This window comes from Phragmites australis, chromosome 2, assembly GCF_958298935.1.
Source record: "Phragmites australis chromosome 2, lpPhrAust1.1, whole genome shotgun sequence".
Lineage (NCBI taxonomy): Eukaryota > Viridiplantae > Streptophyta > Magnoliopsida > Poales > Poaceae > Phragmites > Phragmites australis.
Genome location: NC_084922.1, coordinates 453,321 through 466,958, shown reverse-complemented (window position 1 = coordinate 466,958; position 13,638 = coordinate 453,321).

The following is a 13,638-nucleotide window of genomic DNA, read 5'->3' as shown; positions in this document are numbered from 1 at the left end:
CATCAAATCAGGTCAAAATCAAGGGGAAAAAGAATTGGTTTCGTCATCTCCCTCCTTCCCATCAGGCCAATTCTCTCACCTAACGCTAGATTGAATGCACATGTTGCTGGCCATTTCAATCCCAAGCTCCAATCCAGATCCTAGACGATAGAAGCTTTACTTCCCATCTGCAATCTGCACTCGTGCTCACGCACATGCTGGAACAGTGTTATTTTGCCGTCGATAATACCCACCAAGTTTGAGGCGATGCTTGATTTCATAGGAAACAGTTAAATTCCTGTAGAATTCCGGAGGAAGAGGAGTCATCAATATAAGTTGGTTGCATGTAAAGATCCCCGTGAAGCATTTTGTATGCCCCTAGAAGGATGCAGATAGGTTAGGACTTGAGACCAAGTGCATTGTGTGTATGTGCAGACAGTGCTGGTTCCAACATTCAGATTCTTGGCAGTTTAACTTAAAAGATGGCTGGCCATGTAGAATTGGTGCAGCCAATGGGTTGTCCATGCCCATGGTTATCAGCATCCACTGCTGAGGCCTGAGGGGTCTACTGATGATAAACTTGAGCTGAAAATAAAAACAACACAAGCATTAGGAATCAAAACATAAAATATATTAGCAGAAACAGAGCCGAAGCAAAAGGCGCCATTCGCTTTATTCTGGCGAGCAAGAAATGCCATTCTGGAATGAAATATGATCAACGATCCCACTGCCCGTCGACAAGTGGACCGATATCAAAGGCCTTAAGCCATCCTTTAGTGCATGGTCAGAGATGCAAATGCCTGCCCAGCTGCCCTCCATTCCATAGAGCCTAACCCAAGCTTGTTCGTTCATGCTTTCCCTCTTTACATTTCAAGTCCCCTCCACTAGCCTCTAGCCCATATTATTATCTATCTCGTACCACGCAGAATGCTTTGCTTAATGCTCACTTGTACACATCACTTGAGAAGCATCGTCGTAAAATTAGAGCTCATTGGATGGGAGAATCGATCGACAATATGAACACTCGCCATGCTATTCTGTCGAGCTAGGTTAGTTTAATGACAGTTGGGAGTAAGTGCTTCCTACTTTGAATCAAGAATGTGATCTTGTGTTATGATAACTATATGAGATATGCAGCCTAAGGCATAGGAACAGGTTAGGAGGAGATGGGAAGCATCATCGAAAATTCACGGCGGACCGACTGGGTTTGGACGAGTCAAACATAATTTCTTTCTTTCTGTTTTAATTGCAGAGTGGAGCATATATGATCAGCATAGGAAGTAAATATGGACAAAATTAATAGGCAGAACAAGTTGCATGTCATATTCTTTGCCTATACTACAGGAGCTTTCTTCGCACTTAGCTAGGCTCCATTGTTAATTTTGTTGCCTGTCTATTCATGGCTTAGATAGAAGCCAGTAGACTGCCTAGAGTATGCTTTGCCTCAAAGCTTAGAAAAGTAGGCAACACTTAACGCATCTTTCCTGCCAAGACTTGAAGTCAATCCAACTCATATATAGATGCCAACAAGTCACTAAACTATTTATTATTTCAGCTAAATATATAAGCTTTCTTGTGCGTATAAATTTCAGAGTTATACTGAAACATTATTTTTCAGCATCTGTTCAGGCAGACAGTGAAGTCCGTTATTTTCTGCACTTTGCTCTACCTTGGATACATAGTCTAATGCCACTGTGAGATAGAACTCTCAACTACCTGTAAAAAAATTAGCTCAGAGACAAATAATCCTTGTTTGTCACAAATTATTTTTCTGGTGTTTGCTACTATTTGTCCTGTTATGGAAGACAGTTAGTAGCTCCATTTTGTTCCCTAGATGCTGAAACGTTGATGTATCAGGTAATCGAACCATTCCATTCGTTTGAGCTAAGGATCAATGAGCATATAGTACATAGACTTGAACAACTATTATGGTGGCTATAAACTAAAGCCATTCAGATTAAATAAACCATGGGGGACCAAGACATTGCCAAATACAAGGCAAGAAAGCCTCCATATAATCACGCTGCAAACGACAAATCGAACAGTGTAACATCCAAATAATCTCCACATTATTGTGATGAAGTTTGTTAATGCCCAAAATTAACAGCATAACGTCCATTCAGATTTCTTTCAGCCCAACAGGATTATGCTCTCTAGTGCGTTGCTGCCTGTAGACCTTGAATTGACTGCTCTCTGCTGTCTCGTGGTTTGCCTACCATATGATTAATTGGGATATATAGGCACACCTCATCATGACGTAATTCTGTTCCACACAAACGCCTTCGATTAGTATATTCCTCGTGACACTCTCCATGTGAGCGACAAAAATCCTCGGCATCTCGGACCACTCTTGAGAAATTTTGGCTCACCTTCATCTCATGTTTTGTTTTGTGTGCGTGCATGCTGAATATTTTCGTTTTCTTTTGGATGTAGAGCTGAAATACTAGGAAACCAATCAATTTCGATGTTTGTACTTGTGACGGCGACGCTTCCAGTGGCAGAGGAAGATTAACCGTCCTGCAGCAGAAACGCATTGCGGTATACTGGTATAGAAGTAGTTTCTATGCATGTTTCCATCCGTTGAGGCCAAATCAAGTACTATGGTTGTTGGATACTGGCCCGACGCTGCCGCCGTTTGGTTGTTTTCCAACTCAACACTACTAATTTTTAAATGCAAGTGCTCGCTCTCCGTGATGGTGTCCTAGACGTACTCCTGGTATTAAAGAGTCACTAACCTAGCTGTTATGTATTGTTCGTGAAGATTTGGTAGAAAGTAATAATTCCATAATTTGATGTAGAGGTGAAATACTATCATTATGGGCATATTTATTTTAGCTTTGAATTGTTGCTTTCAGTTTTTACAATCCGAAGTTAAAATAAATATACAGCTTTTTACCATAACTTCTTACAATCCGCTTGTTGAATTATAGGAATATAAGAAGCTGGTTTCTCTCATCTTTTTATAGATTGTGAAAATCTATTTTACTAAATTATTCATCAAAAAAATTTAGAATCCACAATCTAAAAGTTTTTTACAATCCACAATCTACAAATTTCTTTTCAGAATTCCTAGCTGAAACAAACAATCCTTAAGATTACCAATAAACTCCAGGTTAACAAATCAATCTATCTCCATTATATGAAACATGAGTTAGTTCCTGCGAAAACTCTTTCCCCTACTCTATCCACATCTAATAAAAACTCCTAATATTTGAATAATTTACTCATTTTTACCATCCACTCTCATTCTTTAGCCTCAATATAGCGAAAATAGCCCTATTAAATCATGATTGTGATTTTTATGATTAATAACAACATAGTCAATATGACTAATATGTTTGTCAAGAATATATGTTAGTAGGTCACATGTATGTAATACATGAAGAGGCCACCAAAGCCAGAACAAAGTTTGATTGAATTGGAGAAGCCCTATAAAAAATGACTACACCGGATAGTCTAGTGATACCAAAGATATATCCACCGGAGTATTTTTCAGAAGGGTGTAAAACTAAGATGAAATCAGTGTGTTCTCACTAGAAGGTCTAGTGATACCAAAGATATATCCACGATGTATGCAATATATTTTATGACAAGCCTGAAAACTACCTTTATAACTACTCAGTTACGGAATAGCGTTTGACAGCCTCAAAGTATGCCACTACACATTCTGAGAATCAATGACGATCTTAGGTCTAAGGATCTTGCACGTACACCATTTGAGATAACAACTGATGACACATCATAAATAATAATCCCAACAGTATCTCAAGGTGGATCTATCCAACATCATGTTCTCTAACATAAATATCCATATTATTGACTTGGTATCTCTATACCTATGATCCATAAAACGTGATCATCAATCAATACATGTGCTAGTCTTATGTATCATTACAATGATATACGACTAATGACCTACTAAGAATAACATCATGATATAAACAAAGAGTTTCATGAACAATTCACATACTTGCCAATCAATATAAAATGTAGTCATTTTTGGAATAACATATTATTGAAAAGTACATTAATATAGACATGTGATATAATCATCTTTATGATTGTCTCTGAGGCATATCACTCTCAATCTCTCACTTGCACTAGAGTCAATCATATAAGTATCTAATACCCATAGCTGGCATGAGCGCCTCATGCTTTGGCCGTGGGAGTGGCTTTGTCAACGGATCAGAAATATTCAAATCCGTGTGCACCTTGTATATCTTCACGTCACCCTGATCTAAAATCTCTCGAATAAGGTGATAGCGCCGCAGTATGTGCTTAGACTTCTGATGCGACCTAGGTTCTTTAGCTTGCCAAATGGCTCCACTATTATCACAATAGAGATCCATTGGACTAGAAGCACTAGGCACCATACTTAACTCAGAAACAAACTTTCTGATACAAACAACCTCCTTTGCAGCTTCAGAAGCTGCGATATACTAGGTCTCTATCGTGGAATCAGCTACCGTTTCTTGCTTGGACCTCTTCCAACTCACTGCTCCTCCATTGAGGCAAAACACAAAACCAGATTGCGATCTCGAATCATCCCTGTCGGTTTGGAAGCTAGTATCGGTGTAACCATTTACAATGAGCTCCTCCACACCTCCATAGACTAGGAACATATTCACAGTTCTTCTCGAGTACTTGAGGATATTCTTTACTGTTACACAGTGAGCTTCACCCAGGTTTGATTGGTATCTACTCGTAACACCAGAGCATAGGAGACATCTGGGTGTGTACAAAGCATGGTATACACGATGGATCCGATAGCAGAAGCATACATGATCGCACTCATTTTCTCAAACTCATCAGTGGTTGAAGGACATTGACTCTTGCAAAGAGTGTTGTCATGTGACATCGGCAAGAAACCCTTTTTGGAATCTTGCATATTGAACCTTTTCAATAACTTGTCAATATATGTACTCCGGCTTAATCCGATCAACCTTCTCAACTTATCTCTATAGATCTTTATGCCCCTTATGTATGTTGCCTCTTCTAGATCTTTCATTGAAAAACTCTTTTGCAACGAATATTTGACAGTATCAAGCATCTTAATATCATTCCCGATTAATAATATGTCATCTACATACAAGACCAGAAACACAAGTACGCTCCCACTAGCCTTTTTGTAAACACAAGGCTCTTTTTTCATTCTTGATGAAACCAAACCCTTTGACCACCTCATCAAAACGAAGATTCCAATTCCGAGAAGCTTGCTTCAGCCCATAGATGAACTTTTGTAGCTTGCATATATTCCTAGCATTTTTTGGATCGATAAAACCTTCAGGTTGTGTCATATACACATCCTCACTTAGATTTCCATTAAGGAAAGCCGTTTTGACATCTATCTGCCATATCTCTTAGTTATAATATGTGACAATTGCTAGGATGATCCGAATAGACTTTAGCATTGCGATGGGTAAAAATGTTTCATCATAATCAACACCTTGAATCTGCCTAAAACCTTTTGCCACCAATCATGCTTTATAGATGTGAACATTTCCATCAACGTCTATCTTTTTCTTAAAAACCCATTTGCACTCAACTGCTTTGACACCATCAGGTGGATCAACCAAGTTCCAAACTTGATTATGGTGAATGGATTCTATCTCGGATCTCATGGCTCCAAGCCATCTCTTAGAGTCCGGTCCCACCACCGCTTCCGAGTAGATCTTAGATTCATCATTGTCTAACAATAATATATCACGCTGCTCCGTGGTTAGGAACATAAACCTCTCAAATGCGCGACTGATCCTTTCCGACCGTAATGGGGCTGGTGTCTCCACAATATGTTCTGTAACATCCAATTGTGGTTCAATATGAGCTAAAACACTTTCTGATGGTTACCGAATCTCTTCGAGTTGCATCGTTCTCCCACTGATATTCCTTAAGAGAATCTCTTTCTCCATAAAAGCACCGTTCCGGGCGACAAACACTTTGCCTTCTTCCCGGATATAAAAGTAATATCCTTTGGTTTCCCTAGATACCCCACAAAGGAACATTTATCTGATTTGGGAGTGAGCTTATCTGACGTCAAATGTTTTACATAGGCCTCACAACCCCATATCTTAAGAAAAGATAACTCGGGATGCTTCTCTGTCCGTATCTCATATGATGTCTTCTCTACGGTTTTAGATGGAACCCTATTTAAACTGAACGCAGTAGTTTCTAGAGCATATTTCCAGAAGGATAATAGAAGATCAGATTGGCTCATCATAGACCGGACCATGTCCAACAAAGTCCGGTTCCTCCGTTTGGACACTCCATTCCATTGAGGTGTCCCCGATGGCGTCAACTATGAAATAATTCCACATTACTTTAGATGATCACCAAACTCATGGCTCAAATATTCACCTCCACGATCAGATCGTAGAAATTTAATTGTCTTTCCAAGTTGATTTTGTGCTTCATTCTGAAACTCCTTGAACTTTTCAAATGACTCAGACTTGTAACTCATTAGGTAGATGTAACTATATCTACTAAAGTCATCGATAAAAGTAATGAAGTACCGAAAACCACCTCTAGCGATAGAGCTCATTGGTCCACATACATCAGTATGTACAAGGGCCAACAACTCACTCGACCTCTCTCCTTGATAGGTGAAATGTGCCTTAGTCATCTTGCCAAGTAAACAAAATTCGCATATATCAAATGATTCAAAATCAAATGAATCAAGAAGATCATCTTTACAGAGCCTCTGAATGAGTTTCTCATTTAACCTAAGCGATAATGCCAAATATAAGTGGGATTCAAATCATTAAGCCGAGGCTTCTTTGTATTAATGTTATAGACAGGGACATCCTCAAGAACTAGAATATATAATCCATTCACCAATGAATAATTACCATATAGCATACCATTCAAATAAATTGAACAACACTTGTTCTTTATTATGAAATCATATCCATCTTCTTCCAAACATGAAGAAGAGATAATGTTTTTGCCTAAGGCAGGAATGTAATAACAATTATTTAATTCCAAAACTAATCCTGAGGGTAGTGATAAGGAATAAACACCGATGGCCAACGCAGCAACTTTTGCACCATTGCCGACACGAGCATCCATCTCGCCTCTCGCATACTTCATAGTCCTTTTCAGTCCTTGCAGCGATTTGCAAGTATGAATCATTAATCTGGTATCAAATACCTATGAATCATTAGGACGCATAGCAAGATTAATTTCAATAACATTTATACCTGAAGTGGAAGTCTTACTTCCCTTCTTCTTCTTGAGCTCTTCCAAGTATAGCTTGCAGTTCCTCCGCCAATGGCCAGGCTTATGGCAGTGGTGGCAAGCATCAGAAGCAGCAGGGCTAGCCTTGGATTTTTCAAAAGGTTTAAGCTTTGATCTCGAGATCTCATCTGACGCTTTAGCTTTGGCCCTGCACTTTCTCTTCTTGCTATCCTTCTGAACCATCATCACATGACCAGAGCTTTTCTTAATGCTTTCCTCGGTAGTCTTAAGCATCCCATGCAATTCGGTCATGCTTTTCTCCATGCTATTCATATAAAAATTCAAAATGAACGGCTCGAAGCTTGCAATGAGCGATGGGAGAATCATATTCGTAGCCAACTCAGGACTAAAGGAAATACTAAGTTTTTCCATGTTTTCAATGTAACTAATCATCTTGATCACATGAGGACTAACTGGACTGCCTTCTGTCAACCTACACACAAACAAGAACTTGTAGGTGTTGAACCTCTCGACCTTAGCTTGGTTATCAAACATGCCTCAGAGTCACACAATCATATCGTGAGCATTCGCGTTCTCATATTGCTTCTAAAACTCAAAGGATATAGTGGCAAGTATGAGACAGCTAAAATCGAGTGAATCGTTGGTATGCTTCTCGTAAGCTCCCCGGTCAGCGATAGATACATTATCAGCTGGTTCATCAGAATAGGGAACCTCTAGAACAAACTCATTTTTCTCTTGTTTGGGAACAATTCTCATATTTCTATACCAATCAATAAAGTTTGCTTCAGATAGCTTTTTTTTTTCAAGAATCGAACGCAAATTAAAACTAGAACTGGTTCATCTTGCTTGAGGCCTTGTCTTGGTGACTTGTTAGCTTAAGAGCCGTGATCGAAAGAGACTTGGTGATTGGGAGCATATCCTTTGTAGAGTTCTAATGTGAACTAGAGGTGACTTATGTGACACCGATATTACGGGATAAAAATCCCTTATATCGAGTTTGTCTCTCTACCTTATTTTACGTCAATTTAGCTTGCTAGAGTAGGTTGCAATCCTCTTGAGCTGTAGAGTAGACATACTAAATAAACTTAGAGCACATTTTAATAGAAATTGAGATAGATTTATCTTATGAAGTTTTTAGAGTCATTAGTTTTTAAGTGTCCTAATTTACCCATCTTTTAGGTCATCACCGCTCCTCACACTCCCCACCTTGTTACTGACTATGGATACGAGACATGATTAATAAAAATAATAAATAAAGAAATTAGGAAGGAAATTAGCGGCTCTCCTCCTCTATTTTTGAATCTCATCTGAAATCAAACTATGACATCTCTACGGACGTATTTGTTCTGCGGCGCTCCCATGACACATCCATATCTTCAAACCTTGAATTTGTACTTGATGCTACCGCATTCTATGTTTGTATTTTTGTTACAACATACGGATATTTAGCTAGTTAATATTTTTGAACCATGCTTCTCTTTTCATGAATATGGTGGGCAAATATTGTTTCTCTCTTTGAAAATTAGTGGACAAATAAGGTTTTAGCAGCGGCAGGAGGCAGGCAGCACCATTGCACTGGTTGACGCCAGCGCGAGACATTAGTTGTTGGCGAACCAGTTAGCATCATCTCTACCGACATATTTGTTTGGGCATGCATGGTTGAGTAGTGCAGGTTGAATTACCTCCTCCTCCTCCTGCTGCTTATGTACTAGATTGTAACGAAAGCTAGCTGTAAGGCATGGATCGGAGTAATATACAATTAAAAGAGTTGCGCGCGCGCTTGAAGCCAGTCATGCATGAGCCTCAGCTTTTGGCTCCCACATGGAGGCGTGCGCTCAGCTCGATCGATCGGTAACATACCTTGCACTTTGCAGCCAATGACACCAACAAATCATCCACAAGCTATATATAGCCATGTTGTGTGTGCTGTGTGTGTGTGAGAGAGAGAGAGAAAGGTGAAAAGTTAACATGCATGCACGATCCTACCACTAAACCCTCTAACACTAACCCATGCGAAAAGGCTAAGTAATGTTGATTAGTACTATGCTTGATAGATTCCAAACATATATTAAACTAAACCGCTTCTACTTCGTAGGCATGCAAGACACATTTACAGGCTTGCAAACCATGACTGGATGTACGTCTGGACGGATGCAATGCATGCATACATCAACAAACGGACATGCTCTAGCTAGCTCACTAGAGAAGGAATATCCCCCATCCGACGATCGAGTGATTAGTGAAGTGAAGTACGAGGAGGCCATGGATCATTGATCAGTTCTTCTTCATTCTTGTAATGCTGGCATTGCAATATCGATCCTGCTGGTGCCGATATCGCGTCGCGCGTGGTTCGTGATCCTATGCGTGTGAACAAGCATATTTTTCCGATAATTTATAGTTTATGTTTTTTTTACATTGGAATTGATATATAGGGAATAGCCAACACAAATAAAGTATATATGTCATTGTGTGTCTCCTTACAATTGGTACGGGTGATGAGGCCGCGAGAGGATTAAATTAAATAAAGAGATTTGCTAGTTCTCAGGCGATTGGGATTTTGCAAATATCTCGGTCTCATTTTACAGAACAAATCAAATCTACTATACGTCTGAAACATTGTTTTATCGAAGCTAGAACATTTTTATTATTTAGCGGGACATTTTAAGGAAACAAGAGGGGGAGGAGGATGGGAGGGGATAAGGTTAAAAAATGAAAGAGATGATCTTGATAGTTAGATCCAAATCCAATATTTGAAAAAGTGACTGAGAGAGAAGCATAATCTCAGTGATTTGAGGAGGAGACAGTCTCTTAACTAAAATCCCCCAAAGTACTCACATTACAAATTGGTTTTCTTGAGGCTGACGATTGAGTTTGTTGTGTTGCCTTTTTTCACACGGTGAGGGTAGCAAAGTTGCCTGCCAAACGGAGATTCCAGATTCCTGCCCTTCGGTTTGTTTTTTTTCTTTTTTTTTAGACTACCCGACGTCTTAACATGGGTGTGCGGAACAAGGGCTTGAACTCTCATCGGCTCACTCCACTTGAGGTTTTGTCATTGGGCTACCTACTCTTCGGTTTGTTGGGAATCTTTGCTGAAAAAACTACCTTTCTGTACACGTCGATGATCCATCGCAAGATATGATCGCATTGTTTATTTTATTTGTTTAGTGCTAACACGCTTTCTCAAAAGCTAAATTCGATCTCAATTAGAGTACTACGTACGTAGTTGGTAGTCTTAGCTTATGAAAACATTATAATTGAAGCACATCTTGGAAAATAATAATTAAATCCAAACAGCACCTTGGTTATTTTTATCCTCGCCATCCATACATCGATTTGGCACTGAAAACCAAATTAACACCACACTATGGGTCCTCTCATAGGTCGAGCGGGCGAGGAGTCTGAACTCACGTATACTCTAACCATTATAACTTGTTAGCTTCTTGTATTTTAATTATGTATTTTTGAATACGTAGTTGTAACTGATCTACCAAGTAGATTGTAAGTGATAATTTTTTAAGTTGTAACTGAGGCGACGTAATAACAATAACTTAGAGTTAAGTCTAGATGTAGAATAGACTTATCATGTGTGTATATATATATGTATATATATATATATGTATATATATGTATATATATATGTATATATATGTATATATATATATGTATACGAAGGCATGAATTGGATGTATATTATTGTATGCTCACAAGAGTTGCATGTATGCATGGTGGTGGAGTGCCTAAGCACGCGTTGGATCCAGCACCAAAATGGCGCGAGAGCTAGTATATATGGCCCTTCCTTTTCCTGAAAATAATAACCCGATTCCTGGAAAAAAGGAGAGCTGATTTCCAAGACTTTACCCGTTGTTGAACTGAAATGGGCCGGGTATGATTCCTCGGTCTAGAAAGGGGGAAAAAAGGTAAGTGAGTCGAGGTCCGGCCGGGGTGCATTTTGCAAACTCGTCCGCCGTGCTTTATGTTTTGAGGGCCAAGTTTGTTTTCGCCTTAGTCACAAAAATCCCCCTAGTATTTTGCATAATTCACGCGATCTCAGCACTTGAGGGTATTATAGCTGTGCATTCTAAACCTACAAATTAAAGAAAAACGATAACTATATATCGGGCACATGCATGCAAATAATTAACACTTAGGCAAATACTACTTAAGATTATGGACTGATGCGCGCCAAAAGTGCAGCATGCATCATCTACTAGTTTCATGCATGCATGCATGATTTGACTATAGATATAGATATGTGCATGTTGAAATTGGATGGCCCCCTGGTGCCGCCTCACCCACCAGCCCGACCACGCGCACGCACGGGCGTCGCCGGAAGGCGATCGCGACGCCGCCGTCGCCGCGTGGGCGCCCGATCGAGCGTCGGTCTCCGCCTCCACGCTGGCAGTGGCCGATGAATATGGTCCTTTCCGGTAAAGCATGCATGCAGCAGCAGCAGCAGCAGCAGCAGCTACCCAATTAAGCCCTGCCCTAGCTAGGTCATCCAGCATCAGTTCGATCCGATCCGATCCGATCCTGTCAGAACGAATCCATCGCCAGTCAGATCGTGGCGATGCTGCGTGACTGGTCTCACGTACTGTACTGCATGCGCACAGATCTCATCCATGAATGAATATATATAATGCGCGGGCCATGCATACATTCAACATCGATCGATATATGTACTACACTGCATCGCGCGTGTAGCAATAATTATATCTGTTCCATATCGTTAATATATACACAGGCTTATAAATATATATACACTATATATATTATGTGCGTAGATTAAACACTAGTTATTGATACGCCTAGACAACTCAGCGAACTATTTTTCTCCCTGTGTCAACCGAGCGAGCCATTTTTCTCCCCGCGTGCCAACAACGTACATGGTCAAAGGCTGGTCAAAGAAACCCCACCATCCCACCTCCTCCCTCGTTCTAATTTTTGAAATAATTTTTCTTCTAAATTGTAACTTCGATTGATGAAACACTTGAAACATCTTATTTAAAAAAAATATGCTTAACAATTTTTCTTCTAAATCTTAACTTCTCGTGGATATGTTTTGACAAAATTTGGAATAATTATAACCATATAGTGATTGCAACTAACCGTTGCAACTATAGACATAGAGCAATTACAATTATATATATAGTGAGGTTGCAACTTACCTGTCTAGACTGACTGATTGTAACTAATTGTGACTACATTGCAGTCGGCAATGTTGTAACTATATTGTTCAACATGTTGTAACTATAGTGTATACCATATTGTAGCTAATCCACACTCGATAATACATATTATAACTAGAATGCTCACCATATTGTAACTAGAGTGTCTACCATATTATAGCTAATACTTACTCGACAATATTACGATCATATTACAATCGGCAATGTTGTAACTATATTGTTCAGCGTGTGTAACTAGAATTACTACCATATTGTAACTAGTCCATACTCGATTACCATGTTGCAATGAGAGTATTTACCATATTGTAACTAGAGTATCTACCATATTGTAACTAGTACTCACTTGACAATTGCATTACCGTAACTAGAGTGTCTAATATGTTATAACTATATTATCGTAACTAGAATGTCTACCATATTGTAACTATACTGTTCAGCATGTTGTAACTCGATTGTCTCTATATAACTATGATATTCAGCATGTTATAACTCGACTGTCTCTAACTCAATTGTCTAATACTCCCGTTCTAATTTTTGAAATAATTTTTCTCCTAAATCGTAACTCCGATTGATGAACCACTTGAAACATCTTACTTAAAAAAGTATACTTAAATAAACTAGATCCATCATGGATATGTTTTGACAAACTTTAAAATAATTATAACCATATAATGATTGCAACTACCCGTTGCAACTATAGACATAGAGCAATTACAATTATATACATAGTGAGATTACAACTTACCTGTCCAGACTGACTGATTGTAACTAATTGTGACTACATTGCAGTCGGCAATGTTGTAACTATATTGTTCAGCATGTTGTAATTATAGTGTATACCATATTGTAGCTAGTCCATACTCGACAATATATGTTGTAACTATGTTGTTTACAATGTTGTAACTAGAATATTCACCATGTTGTAATTAGAGTATCTACTATGTTATAATTAATACTCACTCGACAATGTTACGGCTATATTACAATCGGCAATGTTGTAACTATATTATTCAACATGTTGTAACTAGAATGTATACTATGTTGTAACTTATCCATACTCGACTACCATGTTTTAACTAGAGTGTTCACCATATTGTAACTAGAGTGTCTAATATGTTGTATCTATATTATCGTAAGTAGAGTTTCTATCATGTTATAACTATGCTATTCAGCATATTGTAACTCGATTGTCTCTATGTAACTATGATGTTCAGCATGTTATAACTCGACTGTCTAATATTCTCGTTCTAATTTTTTAAACAATTTTTCAATTAAATCG